This window comes from Macrobrachium rosenbergii, chromosome 43 (genome assembly GCF_040412425.1).
Source record: "Macrobrachium rosenbergii isolate ZJJX-2024 chromosome 43, ASM4041242v1, whole genome shotgun sequence".
In the NCBI taxonomy this organism is placed as follows: Eukaryota; Metazoa; Arthropoda; class Malacostraca; order Decapoda; family Palaemonidae; genus Macrobrachium; species Macrobrachium rosenbergii.
This window is the reverse complement of record NC_089783.1, coordinates 22,459,827-22,475,328: the sequence shown is the minus strand read 5'-3', so window position 1 is coordinate 22,475,328 and position 15,502 is coordinate 22,459,827. Positions and strand designations below refer to the sequence as shown.

The window sequence follows — 15,502 nt, the reverse complement described above, 5'->3', positions numbered from 1 at the left end:
TATATATATATATATATATATATATATATATATATATATATATATATATATATATATATATATATATTTATACACACACACACACACACACACATATATATATATATATATATATATATATATATATATATATATATATATATATATATATATATATATATAATAAAACATGGAATCATGGGGAAATATGTCTGGAAAAAATTCTCCATGGAGCTGACTGCAAAATATGCCAGCTTCAAACAAAAGGGCCTTTTAAACTGATCACTGAGAGATTATTTTTAATAAGTATGACTCCTCAACTTATATTTTGCATTTGGCACTTATATGAAACTTTGCAGTTCGTTGGACTCATGGAATTATGATACGGCTGTATGTAAATAATAAAAAATAATAATAATAATAATAATAATAATAATAATAATAATAATAATAATAATAATAATAATAATAATATAATAATAATAATAATAATAATAATAATAATAAATTGCAACAACCGTGATTACACACCCAATCATTACGTCGCTACAAAAGCGCATAAAACAAAACTGGTCTGCAAATACCTCGTAATACAATGATAGAGGAGACTTCAACTTAATGTCCTTATTTTGCATAAAAAAAGAACGAATAAGGGAAATGGGAGAGGTTTAACAATAAAAGAAGTGACAGAGGGGGTCCTTGAGGCGGATAGCCGTCGAACGGAGAGAGAACAGTTTCGGACAGCCATCAAGGCGTTTCTGCATATTACTACGGATTCAAATTCTGTGTGGTCACACAATTACTGCTCATATTCTTATCCTTATTCTTTTGATCATGAACACATTCGGAAATTTCGAAGACAGAGCTTTGAAATTGGAAGCAAGAGCACTATGATGTAGGAACAAAATTACAAACCATCGCCTATGCCATTTCAGAGCACAGTACTTTACACCTGACCTAAAGTAATTTGTTCTGTTGAATGGACTGCCTTACTTGTTTTAAATATGACTTTTGCTTCCTTGTTAACCTGGATCGGGAGATTTCCTTCGACCCAGTAGCTGAATTATATAAATTTTATTTATAATACCAATGACGCCATCAACATTACCGTTGATTTTACTTCGTTCACGGATAATTTTAAATATCTCTACATATTGAACGGGAGTGCCATACAGACCCAAGTCCTTCCATAATATTGGTTTGCTGACGCCGTCAAATGCCTTCTTCCAATGAACAAAAGCCATCAGAAGAGTCTTAACTCAAAAATCTGATCTGTGGAACGCTGGCCTTTGTAAACCCAGCTTGTTCATCCTACAAGGATATGTTATCTCACCTTTGGTGTTCATTCTCATAGATTTCTTAATGGGAAATAGTAGTCACCGAAACTCCAAAGGTCTTATAATGTTTGCCCAACAGAATACATCCTACATTTTGAGGAAAGGGATTAAAGATAAATCTACAAAAAATATTAGTAATAAGGGCAGGGTGAGCCAAGACGTGCGAAATAACATTGGATAGAGAAAGGCTTAGCCTAATAAGGAAGAACCATTCGCATTTTTAGAAACAATTACATCCAATATGTCTTTTTAGTTGGAAATTATTGAAAAATTAAATAAGCCAAATCCAACCATGGGTAAGGCGAATAAAAACTGTAAATGAAATAGGCTAAAGTTGCATACAAAAGATTATTCATAAGTCTAAGTACGATCTGCATTCCTATAAAAGATTTTCTCGATTTGAAAATACAATTTGTAGAAGAATATTAAGTCAGATGGCAGGAGAGTTAGAAATACCACAAGAGAACCTATGGAAGTACCATTTGTAAAGATAATTATGGAAGGAGATAAAGACGACTTGGACATGCCCTTCGAACATGTGGGGATTTATGACGGATAAAGCATAAGCAGAACATGGGTAGCGAATACTTACAGAGGCCTTATGCGTCAATATGAGCTTAACACGAAGATATATTATATACATAGATACGTACACACAGACACATATACACATATATATATATACAGTATATATATATATATATATATATATATATATATATATATATATATATATATATATATATATATATATATATATATATATATATATATATATATTGTAAGTAAAAAAACTTGAGGCAAATCAGTATGTTATCTTAGAGACGGATGACATTTCCATCTCTGTAGCTTCTGGGTGCACTGTCCCACTTTTTCAGTAAAGACAATGCAGGGCCTCTGGTACAGGAAGCGTAATACGCTGAAATATTAACCCAAGACCTAACAGAAACAAAGTTCCCCAGAGATTACGACAAACAAGTCAGATTCTGCCGTACAGGGTCATTAAAAAATCAGTAAACTTGAGACCTAGAATGTTTATATTATCTAATATTAGTTTAAATCTAGAAACTACGTCTGTCTGAGTTCCCTCCTCTAATCTCCCAGGCGGAACGAAAGCCCCGGCAACAGGTCCCTGAAGGGCCTCTTAGCTTCTGCAGGGAAGGAGAAACTAAGGAGGAGAGGAGGAGGAGAAGAGGGAGGGCGGTTAGAAGAAGAAGAATGGAAAGTAATGGTCGTTTTGTAGGTAAGGGCTACATGGTAGGGAGAGGTAAGGTGTCTGGAACAGGGGAGCTGGAGGGGAAGGAAAGGGACTTGGGAAGGGAGAGAGACCAGTTGGGGAGAAAAATGCCTAAAAGAGCCGTTGTTGAAGGTCGAGACTCGAGAGCCACTTGATGAGACTGAAGGAGTCGCGATATTGTGGCACGGCATTCAAGTCACTTGCAGGTGGGGCGTCGCCTATTACCTCCCCTAGACCTACAACAACGGCTCCCCGCTCTCTCTGTAGCCCCAACACTGAAACCCTCCTTACAAGTACAAGTCTCTCTCTCTCTCTCTCTCTCTCTCTCTCTCTCTCTCTCTCTCTCTCTCTCTCTCTCTCTCATAAGTATTTCCCCTCTTAAACTCTCCCATTTACTTTCAGCTTTTCATAGCTTTTTGCGTTTTCGCATTTCTATCTCGTTGTTGCTTCAGTTATTCTCTCTCTCTCTCTCTCTCTCTCTCTCTCTCTCTCTCTCTCTCTCTCTCTCTCTCTCTTTCCTCCTCCTCCTCCAAACAGGTCCCTCCTTCCCTCTCTCAACAGCCAAAACCAACTTCTCGATCCCTCCAAAACGAGAAGAAGGCTTTTTCACAAGACCGAACCACCTCTTATTTATGATCATTGTTGCCTTTCTTATGATCTTGCTCCCCTTCGCTTTCAGATGCTTTATTTGCGGCTGAGAAAAATCAGTGCGGTGTTTGTAGAAAGCGTATGAGTGTTGATCCGTACGAGTATGTATGTAGGTTAACTGACTGAGAACAAGTGTTTTTGTGTAGCCTATACTAGTATGTGTGTGTGTGTGTGTGTGTGTGTGTGTGTTTAGTTACACTGCTTACTGTTTGTGCTTTCTAATTTACACTTGTAATTGCAGACGTCAACAATATTTGTGTGTGCACCAAGATACATTGCAGAAAATGAGTATATACAAGTGTATAAACGTAATCAAACTGCGTATCAAAATGGTTAACGGCAACATTTATGTAAATTACTCTACTACATTGCGTTCAAAGCTCTTCCATTTGCTTATTCTGGTATTCAGTCGTTACTCTGCGTTAAGGCTCACAACATCGTACTTTTTAAAAAATCTGCATATTTAAAAGAAGACCACATTTACAACATTATATATAATCTATACTCTTTTTGCAATTATAAAACATCACGCCGACTCGAAGAGCATGAAATACCTTGATTTATTCAACTATTTTTCCTACCTAGCCGAAGACAGGACTCTTTGGACTGCACTGCCCAGTGTCTTTCTGTACTTTACTTCAAGGCTTTTAAATTCTATGTTTTGATTCCGTTCTCCCTGACCCCCTAACAGACTGCCATCCTTCCTCTTCTTGTTCCTTGCGGCCTCTGTTTACATAAAGGCTTTAGGATGTCGGTACGACTGACCTCTGAATTCTAAGAAATTGGATAACAAATCTGTGAGAGCTAAACTGACGACTCTTGCATCTGAAGGATTTTTCGCAGTAATGTCAATCTGATTTATCAACGTGAACAGTGATCCTTATCGAAACATCAATAAAATATGTTCCGTACTGGTAAACAACAAAGGGTTACATAAATGAACATCCAAGCTTTGCTACAATACTGAAATTAGACAGTTAAGAAGTTGCATTTTCTCCTGGAAATGTATCGAATGAACGACTGTAATTAGGGCGATGAATTATTCAACATCCCTTACATTTTCAAATTAATTCGGTGAAAACTGACGCTCCATGAATTGGGAAGATGAGAACACCCCTCCTATGGTAAACAAAATGAAAGTAAAACCATGCTTTCAGAAAAGGAATGAGAGCATTTTAGCTAAGAAATATCGGGATTAAGGGAGTAACTATACTCCTGTTTTTCTATTTCAAATGGCAGCCTAAAATACTTTCGGAAAAGGTCAGGGAGCATTATCATTTTAACAAAGGTGGATAACGCGGACTAACCGTATTCGGTGATTCAAATGACAATCTTTGCTATATAACAGCCGAACAATCACAACAGCCACACAATACACTCCCTAGGATAACACTACAAAGCTTATTTCGGATAATTAATGACAGTACTTTGTATGTGAAAAAGGTAGAGTTTCACGGTCAGCTGTGCTTACTTACTGAATGGCATCTCCTAATGTGAAGGGAACAGATTATGCCTATGAATATCATCAGTAATATGCTGTACTTAAACAAAAAGCTAACCTTACAACGCAAACGACAGAATTACACTAACAGTAAAGAAAATATATATAAAAATCAAAACAAAAGGATCAGAGGTACAAATAGTAATGAGCTATGACAAAAATAATGGAATAGAGGCAGTTTGAGCGTTTAATGAGGGGACCCGTAGTTTGATATTTAAAGACTCAAGTATCTGAAGTTTTTGTTGGTTCTGTGCATGGCCAATAACTTTAAAATCATCGTAATTTATATGCGTTTTGCACTTGGGGGCATGATTTCTTATACAGGATAGTTCTGGATTGGATTGTAAGATTAGCGTCTTCTGCTTTTTGTATAAGGTTATTACTGTCTTAGTTTGTTTCTCCATGCTCTGAAAAATTTTTTGTAGTAATAAATTTTTTTATGTAATTTATTTGGAGCGTTTTGTGAGTTTTCTATTTTTAATGTACTCTTGTGTAACCATGTGTGTCCGTATGTGAGGTGATTTTATGATGTGTGTGTGTACTTAACTGTGCTCTAGTGTGTGTAATTTTGAACTGCCTTTATAGATTTTTAATGATTGGTACTTTAGCGTAATTCAGTTTTAGCCGTTCAGTACTTTTATTAAGTTATTCAACTTTCCACAGAATTCCCTGATAATGTTATGTCACGAAACGTAGGAAGCAATAAAGGAGGGAAGTGTGAATCTCTAGCGTATTCCTGCCCTTGATCACAATTTATGTATGTGCACCGAATCTGCCAGATTTGTGTGATGTTTGCCGATTAGGAATTCTATTACTATGGTGCAGAACTTCGTATCCTTCTCCCTTCTCTTCCTTTTTCGACTACGGATCAGAGGTCACAACAACTTTTAACAGTTTGAGAGGACACGTTACGGGCCAGCCCTTCTTCACAAATGTCGCAAGCTCGAGAAATTGTTTCATAAGAAAGAAAAAGTAAGCCTAGATTTAGATTTCCTACAATACTGTCGAATTAATATTATTTCTAATTTCATCAAATTCAAGGTGTATAAGAAGTCTATCATTCACAGTTTTGCATTGATACCACTAATATGTGTGTGTGTATATATATATATATATATATATATATATATATATATATATATATATATATATATATATATATATATATATATATATTATATATTTATATTTATATGTGTGTGTGTGTGTGTGTGTCGGGATCTGTGTACAAAGGGTACGGAACAGGAGTAGAGTTATTTAATCAAAAACTTAGGGACAATATCGAAAGTGTGTAAGACAAACTGATGGAGGCATCTTTATAACAGAGTTGAAGTGTATTCAAGTCGGAAATAAGAGATGGGGCCCTTTCTTGGACAGTTTGCTTTTGACTCTACATTGCCAAGAACAACAGTGCCCAAAGAGCCTTAAAAAAAATCTATAAGTAATATATGCCCTACATAAATCTGAAGGAGTTGCTCAAAGTAGTAAAGGAGCACCTTACACCCAGACCCAAAGTGTGATCCTTCCAAAACACAGAGCTAAAAATTATGAGGCCAATAGGAACAACACTAGTTACAGCAGCTTCAAAATTAATCAAATCTTGTATGTCTCCTCTGAGATACTGCTTATCCACAAAGGATATCACAACTAAATTAATCAACACTGTGAGCAAAGCTTCTGAAAAAGGCAGAGGAAAAATACCACACTATGCTAGGATTACAGCTAGATGCTAATGAAGGAATAAGGGAAGGATATTGAAAGGGGACCATTTATAAAGAAAATATGAAGTGCATGGAATACGACAGGTCCCAGAAAGCCACCATTAAAGATAAAGGAAGGGACGCAAGTGGTATCACTAACGCCAAACAGATATAGGCCAGTCTGAAAAACCTGAATATACAGTAACGCCATAACCAAAAGCCTTCGAAATACACAAACATATATACATACATATACATACATACATGCATACATAATACATGTGTGTGTGTAAAAATAGAAATACATGTTCCCGTTATGGATGTAGTAAAAAAAAAATATAACCATATGCCAATAAATAAGGGCATAATGAATGAAAAGAAACCTATTTTATTTAAATTTCGATGATGTCACAAAGCGCAACTGAAGATGAAACAATCAGCAATAACATTCAGAAAAACACTTGTGGTTCAGTTACCAGCAATATCGAGCTAAACTTCCTCTACCATCACTGTCAGCGTTTTTTGGTCATATGTAGGCTAATACTGTCTTGATAGGTTCCTAAGGACACGAGTGACATTAAGCAGATAAAAAAAAAAAGCTCCCCTGGTCATCAACAATGTCGAGCAGCTGGAAAAGTTGTTTGTTTACTCTACATATCGGCTAGCTGAAACCGTGCTCCTAAGGTTTCAACAACCACCTTGCATTAGAAAAACTCGGATCACATATAATGTCGAGCAAGTGAATAGTTCTGCAGGTCAAGAGCAATACAAAGCTTCTATATAATAATAATCATCTCTGAAAACGCGTCTAAGGCCTCAAACAACAACGGTCACCATTACAGGTGAATCTGGTCTAGAGCAATATCGAGTAGCTGGAGAAGTTTTTACTATCACAAGAAATATCGAGCACCCGATAAAAAATCTAAGACATCAATTAGTGTGAAGCAGCTGAAAAATTCCTCTGGTTACCAGTATGGAAAAGCCGGAAAAGTTTCTCTAGTCCCGAGCATCATTGTATGGCCGAAAAAGTTCCTCGAGTTACAAATATTACTCTAAACAAGCTTCAAAGGTCTCAAGCAACAACTGTCAACAAGAGATTCCTCAGGTCACGAGTGATACTGATCAGCTAGAAAAAATTCTGGTTACAAACAGTACCAGACAGCTGGGAAAGTTTTCAGGTCACAAACAAGAATAATAACTGAGGGGTTCTTAAATACTGGTCTTGTGTTATCAGGTTTTGTCTCGACTCAAGCATTCTCCTTTTTTTTTTTAACTTCGAATGGGGACAATTATTTCTCTGATACAGCACGGAATCCTTTGCAGTTATAATCGTTTCTTGCTTTTGTTTAAATTAAAACCGAATTGACATAAATATGCTTATTAACAATATTCAAACTTTTCCTGAAAAAACACACAAGGCAGTCACCTAAAGACATTAAAATGTCTGAGAAGTCAGTATATTAACAGGGTTAAATAACCTGACAGGATATATACGTACGCTACTTGTAAAATTTTAGGAGTTTTGGCCAGCCCTATGGGAGCTGAAAGTCAGCTCAGTAGTCTGGTAATAATAATAATAATAATAATAATAATAATAATAATAATAATAATAATAATAATAATAATAATAATAATAATAATAATAATAATGAGTTTTGAGACAAAACTTTTTATTTAAGAATCCCTCAAACTACAAAGGAACGTCACATCATGAATCCATATATATATATATATATATATATATATATATATATATATATATATATATATATATATATATATAAATATATATATATAAACAGTGTATATGTGTATCACTTTGTAAGTAATAGCAATAATAATTGTGACATTAAAAAAACTCTAAAGATATTTGCAGCACATATTCTACTTTTTTCCTGAGGCGGATGGGACAGGCAACCAAACGCCTATATTTAGCTCAGAGCCAAAAGGTAACAAGAAGCAGAAAGCAGGAATAAGGGCGGGGATTAACCACGAAGGAACGACAGAATCTCAGTTCCCTGAACAGAAGAAACGCCAGGGAAAGCGAAGCCAAACAATCCGTATGAATGAAAGCTTTTCCAACGTCATCGCGAAAAAGCTCAATTTCGTTATAAGCTTTTTCACGATGACGTCGGAAAAGCTTTCATTCATACGGATCGCAGAAAGAGGTCACGATCCTACAAGGGCACATCTCATAACTTTGGCAAATATGACATGAGGGAAACTGAGTCACTGTGGGGAAAATGGTTCGACTCCAAGGCGCTCTCTTTCAAAATCTTAACGGTTGTTAAGTATGCATAACTTGAGCGGTTAATTATTCACTTTTACATTTATTAATCATAAATCTATTAAAGTTCAAGTCTAAATTGGGTTTGTCCCTTAAGAAGCTTGTATAATAATAATAATAATAATAATAATAATAATAATAATAATAATAATAATAATAATAATACTATTATTATTATTATTATTATTATTATTATTATTATTATTATTATTATTATTATTATTATATTCAGAAGTTTGAGTATTTACAGACACATTCAAGTAGTAACTTGCACACTCAAAACACTTATTCGAGAAGTATTAATTCAAGTAATAATTCGAATACAAGACGAACCACAACCCTACCCCGCTTCTTTGGATCCTACTAACCCGTTTCCTCATTACAAAAAGCCTTTCGGTAAACAGACCCCCTCCTGACCACATCTTGAATGGAGTGGAGTCCCTGGTAGCCTAAAGGTTACAAAATACTGTACTTCTAAAATATTTCTGCAAGTCGAAAATTAAATATGGTCATTATTATTTATGGCCCCAATTTTAATATCAAATTAACTAGTAATACTACTGTTATTTTTTTCATTTCTAGGGTCGAATATGACGGTAACATCTAAAAAGTAAACTCTCAACTATAGAGACGTTACGTACCGTCCCAAGACTTAAACCAAGGTACCTTTCAATGTGCACACCTAAGTCAGCGTGAGAGAGGCTGGCCACACCACAGGAGACGGCAAGTCTATACGTGGGATTCACAACAAGTAGACTTAACTGACATCTTTATTTACCAGCTACATTATTATGATTACTTTTCGCTTGCTATCATACTTTTGTAAATACATTTTTAAAATAATCTCTTAACTTGAATGTTAAGTGTAAAGTACAGGCTAATTTCTGGTGTAGGCATGATGGAGTGTCTTTGTTACTTGACAAACTTTGTTACTTTATCAGACAGCCAGACCTCCTAGGGGTCTGATAAGTTCATGTGTTACTGTATATAGATACACGTGGCGTTTTGTCGCATAGTGATTATCAAATCGTGGTGCTCTTGTAATAATAGCAAAGGCACAATTAAGCCAGTGGCAATATTTAATTATGTTAATACATGAGCACTGAACTGTCGATCAAGCCCTCATTCGTATCAGCTAATATGCTTGGTATATTAACTTTCGATACAACGAGCCACCTTTCTGCCAAAAGATCAAAGCAATTCTAAATTCAATTATATATATATATATATATATATATATATATATATATATATATATATATATATATACATATACACACACACACACACACATACATATATATATATAAAATATATATATATATATATATATATATATATATATATATATATATATATATAAAAAAATTATATATATATATATAAATGATATATTTATATAGTCATCAGTACTTTACTATACTTTCCTCTACTGCTTCCTCCTTTTTCACACTTCGTCAACCGGCTCGGTGGGAGCCTTCTTAGCTAGTTAATGTCCTTCTTGCTTGTTCTAAATGAATAGTTCAGTAGCATAACTCAGTGGACTGACCTTTTTGCCATAATAATAACTATAATGATAAACAGGTCAACAGCCTAACTTAATGGCCTGACCTTGAAACACCACGGAGTAAATCGTGCATAGCTTTAAAGAAAAAAAAAAAACTAAAACTAATACACACTCGGCAAATACTCTCCAACTTCTTCTGTTTTACTCTTCACCTCCTACTCAGTCTTTTTAGAAGACAGCAAGACAGTATATCGAAAATTTGAATAATCCCGAAAACAAACAAAATAAGCCAGAGAGGAACGCTACCTCCCTGCGTGAGAAACGAGAGAACCTGCTTAAGCAAATAAGACCTAGACTTAATCCAACCGCAAATGAGTGTGTGTTTTAATCGTAAAAAGGGTCAAAGCAGTAATTTTCCGGTGTTGGTCCCGCGAAAAGCAACGGGGCCTTTAAACTTCCGTCAAAGAGTGCGGGGAAACTTACATCCAATGGGCACTGACGCTTAAGAAGTTGCAGGAAAGTTTGACATAGGCTACTCGTAGGACTTCGGCCAACTTTACCTAGAATTTCACTATTATTTAGAATAAATTCACTATTAATCCTCCACCAAAAATCATATAATAAAGTAAAAGGCAGATCTCCCCTTCAAAATGATAATATCGACCGCGTATTCGGAGACGCGGCGAAGCCGTATTGTTATAAATACGATCGAAGTCAACAACGGCGTCATGGGGCCTGTGGCGGTTTCAAATCGTCTTAGTGTTGGATTCCGCCATATGGGATCACGGCTTGGGATCGGCCCAAGGGGAAGGTGATTCCACAAGTCGCCATTTGTATGAGGATTAACCCAAGGAAATGCGTAGATTTCCATACGCTGAGCTAACACAAACAGAACTGAGAGAGAGAGAGAGAGAGAGAGAGAGAGAGAGAGAGAGAGAGAGAGAGAGAGAGAGAGAGAGAGAGAATGTGCGTCCAAAAATAAATAATAGAATAAAAGATATGGCCAATATCAATTTAAAAGTACATATAATTAAAAGGCCAATACAAATTTAAAATCACATAAAAGTACAAGAAGAATCACACACACACACACACACACAGAGAGAGAGAGAGAGAGAGAGAGAGAGAGAGAGAGAGAGAGAGAGAGAGAGGTGACGGCAGGGGATAAAGGGACAAATGGTGAGATTATTACCATTGTCCCGAGTTGCTTCGAAAGATAATAACTCCTTTATCCTCCCTTTATAATCTCTCGCTTATCTCGTATTTTTGACCTAGACTCATCCTGTCTCTAAATGAACCACTGCGCACGCCTGGACGCCGTCAAACAGACACAGACAGAAGTTTCTGGAACGGTGGCTTGAATTCAGCATGAAAATTACTATTAGAAATGCAAACTTCTAACAAGCAGTAGTGCGTCTAGGCCTAGGCGATTTATCGTATTTTCTCCTAGATAATGTATCTTGGTCTAGGGACTATGACAAACTATTCACAAGTGAAAGAGCGATGGTCTAATCCCTAGAATGCACAATGATTGAGCCATGTTCCGTTAAATACCATTGGTCGGCTCTCTTGTTTAATTAGGACATTATTACACCTGATAGTTAGAAAATTGTGGTATTCACTGCCTGGGTTGACAGGAACATGGACTAGCAACCTAATTCCAAAATGATTTATTAGCATAATAATGGTAACACCTAATAGAACAACGCCTCTACAGGAAAATGGCGAATATATATACAAAAAATATATTTATATAATATATATATATATATATACACATATATATACATATATATATATATATATATATATATATATATATATATATATATATATATATATATATATATATATATATATATATATATATATATATATATGGCACTCTATTTTTTTAAAAATGTGTAAATAACTTGAAGAGCTTCATCTTTATTACTTTTGCGAAAAATGGTTTCACACCAGTGTGTCTGTAAAGTGTTAACCGTAATCCAGAGGTATAAAATAATTTCGTAATGGGGTTGGCTATTCTCGTGCGATTTTTGGGTTGGATGTGGTTTGCCAGCATTTCTTTCTCTCCGATTATACGTACATGTGTCTGCTTGTGGGAATAAATGCATAAGTATCGATGGATTTTCAAAATAAAATTACTTGAAGGGTTTGCAGTTAATCAAGGATCTTCCCTTTTGATTTTTGTCCTTTTTGTTTTTTATTTGTCTGTTTTCCCAAGAGTGCTTTGGAGAAAATTCACAGATTTTAATGGGAAAAATGGAATGGTAACGTTAAGGATTTTGTCGGAATCCAAAGCCCGTGTTCGGAAATATCTGCTGTTCGAAAGTTTGGCGTCTACATATGCAACAGCCGTCTTTGTACGAGTTACCACCACATCTGTCACACTGTCAACATCTACAGTAGATATATAAGCACAAAATCATTTACTTGTTATTTTCAACTTTAATTTATTATAAATTTTTTTGGTTTGTTCCCTTGTGTTATCTACGTGCTGGCATTTTATTCTATCGATGCTGGAGCAGTAAGTTAAAAGTAATTAGCTTTATTTTACATTAACGAGGGAAAATAACGAGCAATTATAAGTGATAAATTATGTATTCATTGATAAAAATGCACAGTTTGTGTGAAAGCCAACTTCATAACCTCCTTGCCTAAACGATCTGATTCATCATCTCTAAGGTCCTGCGACTCAGGAGTCACTGAGAATGGAATGGAATTAAATGTTATATAAAATTTTGACCGAAGGCCAAGCACCGGGACCTATGAGGTCATACAGAGCCTAAAGGGAGACTAAGAGTAAAAAGGTTTTAAAGGTTTAACAGGAGGAAAACCTCGCACTCGCACTATTAAGAAACTGTATGAATATAATAGAATAGAATACAGAGTTCTGGTCAAGCGCTGGGGCCTATGAGATCATTCAGTGCTGAAAGGGAAATTGATAGAAAGGTTTGAAAGGTGTAACAGGAGAAAAATCTCTCAGTTGCACTATGAGACAATTATTGTTAGGAGAGGGTGGAAAGTAAGATGGGACAAAGAGAATATGAACGGAGGTACAGCAAAAGGAAATAAAAGGTAAGCTGCAAAGTACTTTAAGTAATGCCTACTGTACACCTCGTGAGATGCCACTGACGGCACTACCCCACTACGGTGGGGTGTCACTGTGAAATTCTGCCCCTCGTGTCTTTCCTGTGCTGTCACTTCCATATACCTCCTCTAATATCCAGCCTCCCGTGTCACAGTTCTCTTCCAAGTATGTCTCAGTCTTCCAACATTTATGCCCAGCTGACACTATCATGCACTATTCTCCTAGGGGCCACGTCCAAGCAACCAACATCTTCCCTCCATCATTATCCCGTCTGCATATGGAGCTTTTGTATCATTTCCTGCTCTATCCTGTCATCTTGCTCATAAAATTATTCTTCACGCCTTATCTTTATTTCGGCACACACTTGTATAAATTTACTGTCATGCCATGGTTCATGTTCGCACAGCAATACAAAATCGTACGGTAAAAGTTAATAAGTTGCCCATAAGACTCCAGCCAGCCACTTTTGCAAGAAAAACCTTTTCGGGTTTTTCATGCAAAAATGGCTAGGAATTGTAGAGCACTAAAAGAATCTAAAAAATACCAACCTAACGTAACCTAGGGGTGTTTACTGGATATAATTTTTCCGTATTAGCTATGGAGGGGGGGGGGCGGTATTGTCTTCCTTACAGGCTGTAATTTGATTATTTTTTTATTTATTATTTGCGCACTGTGTTTATGGCGTTCAAAATAACGAGAATGAAAAGCTCTCTTAAAAATGTAAGTTACAATTTCATATGGTGTACTGGGAACTTTTAAAATAATACCGATTGTACTAGGTTAGTAAACTAACGTATAGGCTAATCCACGATTTCCTGTTTAGCCCTACATCTAAACTACAAGAATGAGTCATGCAGAACAGGGTTACTATGTGCAGGTATGGAAGGGAGCGGCAACTTTAAATCATGATCGAATTGGCTGTAGGTAACAGTAAGCATGCGTCCTAACCTAGTGTCCTACATAACAGTTAAGGGGCAATGGCACCCTCTCCCACCCATGACTATCATCACTGAACCTTTAAAATGCTTGTATATTTACTAGAAAACCGATGGTCCTATTCGTGCGACCCGCTAAAACAATTATTATTGATTGATCGTGAAAACAAACACTTAACACTCACCATTCCGGACCCACATTTCAACCAGTGGAATAATTTCCCAGTTTGTTTTCACTTCAAAACAGAGATGCTGCAGCTGTCTTTGTTTGATAAAGTAAGCTACCGACATGGCTATTTTTTGCGCTCAATGAGGCGTCTAGGTCAGTTGAAGGAGGATTTCATAGTCACGGATCATTCTTGGGTTGACTCATCTCTCGACGGATATATTTCAGGTACCGTGAACAACGATCAACTAAATTTCTCACCCTTGTAGCACCTTCATAGCATAGCCTACTGTAGATTCAGCGGCCTAGGCCCCATTGCAATGAGTTCCTCAGCAGTACCGTCGTAGTGTGTTGTAACATCGTATTTTGACTTTCAGTACTTTGCATTATGAAGCAGTCAGTAATAACTAGAATAACCAGCAGCATAGCCTGCATTATGAAGCAGTAATTACTAGAATAACCTGCAACATAGCCTACGGAAAATCGTTTTGCTGGTTTGGTTTTGGCGTAGCCTAATGTAGTTTGGTTAACACAGCTATGACTACGTCCCCCGTCTTAAAAAACGCTGTCGTAAATTAGACTTAACACTATTCACGAACGCAAGCAAGCTTGTTTTAAGAATATAAATTGAGCCATTGTCAAAAACTTCTACCCAAAGTTGTCACAGAGCACACTCCACACAAATCCTATAGGCATACGTGCGGGACGGTTGGCAATTCTGAACACTAAAACATTTAACTGTTTCCCCATACAAACTTTTTTGGTGTGATTTAAAACTTCTTTTAACGTGCTTTTTTCCCATTTGTATATGGTAAGCACGATGCCTTCTTTTGAAGGATTCTTGTCTCTTAAAATGAATTTTATTGCAGTATTTATCATAAAATGGAATTTTGCTCAAAATTCTACCTGAAGGAGTGCCAACTCGTGCACAGATGATGTCAAATTGTATGCAATAATTGCAATTCTTGGAGTAGTATGAATGAACTAAATTTTTGTCGCTCAACCTATGTTATAAATAGAATAGGAACTTCTTGTATGTACCGATAAGTCTGTTTGATAATTTCATATTTATTAAATAGAGGAAAAGTTCCAGAGGACAATGATGAAGTTC

The 15,502-nt window shown here is 36.0% G+C and overlaps 1 long non-coding RNA gene across 1 annotated transcript in view; it reads right to left on the bottom strand.

Annotated features, from left to right (window-relative positions):
* Window positions 1–15,145, bottom strand: part of LOC136828652 (uncharacterized) — a 170,116-nt gene extending 154,971 nt beyond the window's left edge. Inside the window, exon 1 of the long non-coding RNA XR_010850165.1 lies at window positions 14,411–15,145. This is a non-coding gene — a long non-coding RNA (uncharacterized lncRNA). The remainder of the gene's footprint in view (window positions 1–14,410) is intronic.
* Window positions 15,146–15,502: the final 357 nt, after the last annotated feature.